The sequence below is a fragment of the Oncorhynchus masou genome, chromosome 29 (assembly GCF_036934945.1).
Source record: "Oncorhynchus masou masou isolate Uvic2021 chromosome 29, UVic_Omas_1.1, whole genome shotgun sequence".
Classification (NCBI taxonomy): domain Eukaryota; kingdom Metazoa; phylum Chordata; class Actinopteri; order Salmoniformes; family Salmonidae; genus Oncorhynchus; species Oncorhynchus masou.
In genome coordinates, this window is record NC_088240.1 from 50,245,281 (window position 1) to 50,252,531 (window position 7,251).

A 7,251-nucleotide genomic window follows, 5' to 3' on the forward strand; every position below is an offset into this window, starting at 1 on the left:
TGGCGCAGGGCAGACGGGTAGATCCGGCGACACTGGAGAGGAAGGCTCTAGCAGCGCTGGACTGAGGTGCTCTGCCGCCTCTGGAATGAGGGGCTCTGGCGCCTCTGGACTGAGGGGCTCTGGCGCCTCTGGACTGAGGGACTCTGGCGCCTCTGGACTGAGGGGCGGGAGCTCTGGCAGCGCCGGACAGGCGGGAGACTCCGGCTGCGCTGGAGAGGAGGAAGGCTCTAGCAGTGCTGGACAGGCAGGACGCACTATAGGCCTGATGCGTGGTGCCGGCACTGGTGGTACTGGGCCGAGGACACGCACCTCAGGGCAGGTGCGGGGAGCTGCCACCGGAGGGCTGATGCCTGGAGGTGGTACCGGATAGACCGGACCGTGCAGACACACTGGAGCTCTTGAGCACCGAGCCTGCCCAACCTTACCTGGTTGAATGCTCCCGGTCGCCCTGCCAGTGCGGCGAGGTGGAATAGCCCGCACTGGGCTATGCAGGCGAACCGGGGACACCATTCGCAAGGCTGGTGCCATGTAAGCCGGCCCAAGGAGACGCACTGGGGACCAGATGCATAGAGCCGGCTTCATGGCACTTGGCTCGATGCCCACTCTATCCCGGCCGATACGCGGAGCTGGTATGTACCGCACCGGGCTATGCACCCGCAGCATAATACGGTGCCTGCTCGGTCTTTCTCGCCCTCCAGTAAGCACAGGAAGTTGGCTCAGGTCTCCTACCTGGCTTCGCCATACTTCCTGTGTGCCTCCCCCCAATACATTTTTGGGGCTGCCTCTCGGGCTTCCTTGCCAGCCATGTTCGCTTCGCCAACCTCATTCTCCTGTAAACTTCCTCACACTGCTCCATCAAATCCCAGGCAGGCTCCGGCACTCTCCCTGGGTTGACCGCCCACCTGTCTATCTCCTCCCAAGTTGTGTAGTCCAGATTCTGCTCCCATGTCCCGAAATCCTGACATCACTTCTCCAGGATGATGAAGTAAGCATGGATGCTGCTCTTCCTGGTCCCGGCTGCAAGAATATATGGTTGGCAGCTCTGGTCAATCGCATCACGGTGCTCCTGTATACTGGTTCCTGCCTGAAGATGACAAAAATGAACACCATCATTAGTTCATCATAACAGCTGCAGCACTGTCCAAGAATAAGAATGCCAATACAAACCTTTTAGAATATCACAAGATGCTGTTCAGCTTGGGATGCAGACATGTTGTCTGGTCTTTTGCATCCTTACGATGATGGAGGAATCAAACGGGGCAAGAGAAGTATGGAGGAAAGGTCATCATCCCATCCTAAACAAGGAAGAGATCCTGATTAAAGTGGTCAATTCCATCATCAGTGACATTAACATTTCAGAGTTATTTGAATTCTAAATGATAAATTATGATACTCTAACCGTCAGCATTTGCATCAGGTCCCTCATAAACTGCAGATTCTGCCATCTGGATCAACTCCTGAAGTTCAGCTCCCTGAGTGGCCTTGCTAGGGTCTTGCTTAGCGTGATCTTTTGCTTGAATGTAGTTGGCCACCTCTTCAAAAACTTGGCTGATGTTCCATCTCCAAACAGCAGCACAAAACCCTGTTCAATCAGATTTTTTTTGACAAAGAACAAAACATTAGGTGTGTGCAAGTCAATTTCTTTCTCACAAAACATTCCACATGAACCTACAAAACAGAGGTTGAGTATATCACCAGCCTACACATTAATTGAACTACTATTACAGAAGTGTTGTTTTTGTTTAAATTTACTGGCCAACCTGATATAAATATATAAATATAAATATATTGAAACACAAGCTTAGCCTTTTGTTAACAACAGATTTTCGAAATATGCGTTACAGCCAACGCTAGACAAGCATTTGTGTAATTTTAGCATGGCATAATGCTATGCTAGGCTGTGCTGGCAGCAGGCAACATTTTCAAAAAAATAAGAAAAGCAACCAAATTAAATCATTTACCTTTGAAGAACTTCAGATGCTTTCACTCAGGAGACTCTCAGTTAGATAGCAAATGTTCCTTTTTTCCAAAAATAATATTTTTGTAGGCGAAAAACGTCACGTTTGTTCATCCTGCAACTATAACGCCAAACTTTTTTCAAAATTTGCTCCATAATATCGACAGACACACGGCAAACGTTGTTTAGGATCCATCCTCAAAGTGTTTTTAACATATGTATTCAATAATATATCCTTGGAAGCAGTTGGTTTCTCATAAGAAACTATTGGAAAAATGGCTACCTCAGTATTTTACGCAACGTTTTCTCCGGGAGACACCATGCGTCCACTCGCCCTATATGGTCTCTTACAGCCATTCTCCAATGGAAATGCCTAAAAAGACTTCATAATGCTGCAGACACCTTGGAGAAAACGTAAGCTGACTCTTAGCTCCTTCACAGCCATATAAGGAGTCATTGGCATGAGGCTGTTTCAAAAAATGTTTCAAAAAACCTTCCTGATTGGATTTTTATCTGGGTTTCGCCTGTAACATCAGTTCTGTGACACTCACAGACTATATCTTTGCAGTTTTGGAAACGTGAGAGTGTTTTCTTTCCAAAGCTGTCAATTATATGCATAGTCGAGCATCTTTTCATGACAAAATATCTTGTTTAAAACGGGAACGTTTTTCATCCAAAAATGAAATTGCGCCCCCTATATCCAAGAAGTTAAACACAATTTATACAATTTAAAACTGTTCCTTAACAAAAGTCTTACCAAGCCCTTCACATCCAGAAATTTGGTTTGAACGGTGGAGCATTTCCTCGGGTCAAGGGTCATCTTCTTCCTGCACTGAAAGGTCAATTTCATCTTCTCTTTGACTGTTTCTTCATCAGAAGAATGCTGCACTGGTCTTCACTCAGGGTAACCAAAGTTGATGGACTGGACTCCCTCTCAGCAGTTGGCCCTCCAGGGTATAGTTGAGTGGGCTGTTTCTAAGATGAAGCCAAATTCCTCTGAACGGTTTTGATTCTATACAAGAGGTACCCTTTTCCACTATTAGGGTTGTAATAATGTGCCTTAAGAAAATGAAAATGGTTACTAATCTTGAAAGAAAAATCAATAACCAAGTCCCATTTGCTCAGATACCATACCAGGCTAATTAAATGCAGATGCCCTTTATCAGTTGTAATGTATACTTACAGTGGCAAGAAAAAGGATGTGAACCCTTTACGCTTTCTGGAGTGGCACAGTCAGAGTTCTGAGCTCAACCCGATTGAGATGCTGTGGCATAACCTCAAAAGAGCAGTTCACACCAGACATCCCAAGAATATTGCTGAACTGAAACAGTTTTGTGAAGAGGAATGGTCCAACATCCCTCCTGACTGTTGTGCAGGTCTGATCCACAACTACAGAGGTTGAGGTTAGTTGAGGTTATAGCTGCCAAAGGAGGGTCAACCAGTTATTAAATCCAACGGTTCACATACTTTTCCCACCCTGCACTGTGAATGTTTACACGGTGTGTTCAATACAGGGTTTGAGATATTGATACAGAAGTAATTTTTAACATGCAGCAGATATGGGAGCAAGTAATGCTCAACAATTTTCATTATGAATCTTTTGTTTAAACTTACCTGTTGGTCTCTGTCATCGCCGAAACAAGAATGTTGATCATCTTTCATTTTGTGCAGTCAGTCAGGCTTTTAGTTTTGGAGTATTCTTTGATGACAACCTCTCCACTAGGTTTTCTCTTCAGTATACTCTCTATTAGCTTTAAAAAAAGCAGTAAAAAATCAATTTGATGGCAAGTGAATTGAAGAATGAATGACCCACAAGTCGAATATTCAGTTAAAATTTGAATAAATAAACAACTGACCTTAAATCAGATTAGTCCTCAATATATAGTAAGCTGCTGAAATAAAGAGAACAAACTGGTATGAGGCTAAAAAATCTTGGTGCTGAAATGAGATACGCACCCCTGTCCTGTGCAGACTAACTGCACAGGACAGTGGAGAGCTAGTTAGCTAGCATGCTAGCTATCTAGCAAATACGTGCAAAAAGTGAAATTAGCTGCACACACACAATCAAAACCGTTAGGCGTTTTATGTTACACTGTAGCCTGACAACCAAGTATCAAGTATTTAAATTAAAAGAGCTAAATAATATCAGTGGAATAATTGTTTAAAACTCACCTGTGCGTGGAACAAATTAGGATTTTGTTGATCCAACAGTGGCGTCGAGAAAAGAGGAAATTTGAAGACAGAAACTGAATTTATGGGCGGGGTTGTGGTGATATTTACACTTACCGAGTAAAAGTCTACACTAATAGAGTAAAATGTTATACCTTAGCAATAACACCAGTTATCAGCACTGACTATAGGGGTCATTTGGCACTGCCAGTTGCTAAAACAACTCTATGGGAGTCCATCACTTTAGACACAGTGAATGTAACACTGGAGGTTTTACTTTGTATTCAGAACCCTTGACTTTTTCCGCGTTATGTTACGTTACAGCCTTATTAAAAAATGTATTACATCATTTTTTTCCCGTCAATCTACACACAATACCCCATAATGACAAAGCAAAATAAGTTTTATTTATGCACATTTATTAAAATACAAAAATGGAAATATGACATTTACGTAAGTATTCAGACCCTTTACTCAGTACTTTGTTGATGCACCATTGCAACGATTACAGCCTCGAGGTGTGCCAAGTGTTACGTCCTTGGCACACCTATATTTGGAGAGTTACTCCTATTGTTCTGTGCAGATACTCTCAAGCTCTATCAGGATGATGGGGATTGTCGCTGCACAGCTCTTTCCAGGTCTCTCCAGAGATGTTAGATTGGGTTCAAGTCCGGGCTCTAGCTGGGCCACTCAAGGACATTCAGAGACTTGTCTTGGCTGTATGCCTTGTCTGTATGCTTAGGTCGTTGTCCTTTTGGAAGGTGAATCTTCGCCCTAGTCTGAGGTCCTGAGTGCTCCGTAATAGTTTTCCGTAACAGTCTCCGTAACAATTTTCATCAAGGATAACTGTACTTTGCTCCGTTCATATTTCCTTTGATTCAGACTAGTTTCCAGGTCCCTGCATGCTTCACCTTAGGGATGGTGCCAGGCTTCCTCCAGACTTGACGCCAGGCCAAAGAATTCAATCTTGGTTTCACCAGACAAGAGAATCTTGTTTCACATGGCCTGAGAGTCCTTTAGGTGGCATTTGGCAAACTCCAAGTGGATTGTCATGTGCCTTTTAATGAGGAGTGGCTTTAGTCTGGCCGCTCTAACATAAAAGCCTGTTTGGTGGAGTGCTGAAGAGATGGTTGTCATTCTGGAGGGTTCTCCCATCTCCAAAGAGGACCTCTGACGCTCTGTCAGAGTGACCATCAGGTTCTCGGTCACCTCCCTGACCAAGGCCCTTCTACCCCGATTGCTCTATTTGGCCGGCCGGACAGTTCTAGGAAGAGTCTTGGTTGTTCCAATTTTCTTCCATTTAAGAATGATGGCGGCTACTGTGTTCTTGGGGACCTTCAATGCTGCATACATTTTTTGGTAGCCTTCCCCAGATCTGTGCCTCAACTCAATCCTGTCTCGGAGCTGTCCGGATAATTCCTTTGACTTCATGGCTTGGTTTTTGCTCTGTCATGCACTGTAAACTTTGGGACCTTATATAGACAGGTGTGTGCCTTTCCAAATAATGTCCAATCAATTGAATTTACTACAGGCGTACTCTGACTACTTATGAATAAGGTATTTCTGTTTTGTATATTTAATACATTTGCAAAAATATCTAAAAACCTGTTTCCGCTTTGTCATTATGGGGTGTTGTGTGTAGATTGACGATCATTCATTTTTATTTAATCAATTTTAGAATAACGCAGTAACATAACAAAATGTGGAAAAATGGAAGGGGTCTGAATACTTTCCGAATGCACTGTAGTGCACTACTTTCTTACATTTTTTTATAGTGCACTACTTTTGACCAAAGGGTCTATGGTCAAAATGTGTGCACTAAATAGGGAATAGGGTGCCATTTGGGTTAAAGTTATAGTCAGCTGACTCCCTGGATCCCACGTCGGGACTGTGCCCGGTATAATCGCAATAGGCAGATCCCAATGTCTCCCACTTCCAGGGAATTTAGACCCTTAAGCTACACCTCCTTGAAGTCTATGTTTGTTCTTGGTTAAATCCCAAATAGCACCCTATTCCCTACATAGTGTGCTATGTTTGACCTTTGGGCCCTGGTCAAAAGTAGGTTATTACATATATAGGGAATAGGGTGCCATTTGGGATGCAAACCCTGGAGTTAAGAAAATAGGCTTTGGATTGATTATAAATTATATCATGGCTGTCTTGTTATTCAGATAATGAAGAGAGAGATATTGATCTTCTGGATGCAAATTTGAAGTTCTGTTTTCATAATTTATCTGTTGTTATAATTATGTTTTATGCACAAATACTAAGGATTATTGTCCCCCACAATGAAATTGGTGAGGGTACTGTAGAACTGTCTCCGTCCATTAGTGTGTTAGTACATGATTGTGTTCGTAAGCTATTCACACGCGTTCTCAGTCAGCACTGGCACTATTCCGATGAAATTGTTGAATGATGGGTCTTGCCATAGAGATCTAGCATGAACAAAATGACACTGATTAGCCCAAGGAGGGATCGTTTTTTTAATGAACTAAAATCTGGTAATCACACGTAATATCTCATTTGGCCCAAGGGGGGGGGATCATTCGTGAGAGATGACATGTTTACTGTTGCCTTGTTTATCATTTACTTTGTTTTTCCCTTTGTTTTTTTTGTTTGAAAATAGAATTGAGGTCTAGTGTATCCGTTTACTTTTGTTATATACAGTTAGTTAGCAGGGTATGACGATGTATGCCTTTCAGATGGGAAATAAATTATTTTGCCAATCTCAGACACCAGGCAAGCAAAATATTTTATTAAAAGAGTTAATTTCTTAAGAAAATGTGATGTGACTTTCTGCTCAGAATTAAATTGAATATTTACCTTTTCGTGGGCTGTTGTTGCTAATTGCCAATTTGATGGTTCTCAGGTCCCATTATTAGTCACATTAGGTCACATTAACTTCCACTGAGGGCAACCATAAGGAGGCACACACACACACATATACTCACAAAGGAGGGCATGCACGCAGTCACTGAGCACACACACAGATGCACGCACATACACAAATGTGCACTCTCACAAACACATACACACACACACACACACACACACTAGACCTTGGCTTAATTAGCGCGACCAACTAAAATCAACCTTCAGAGCGTTTGAAGAAAGTGTATGTATTT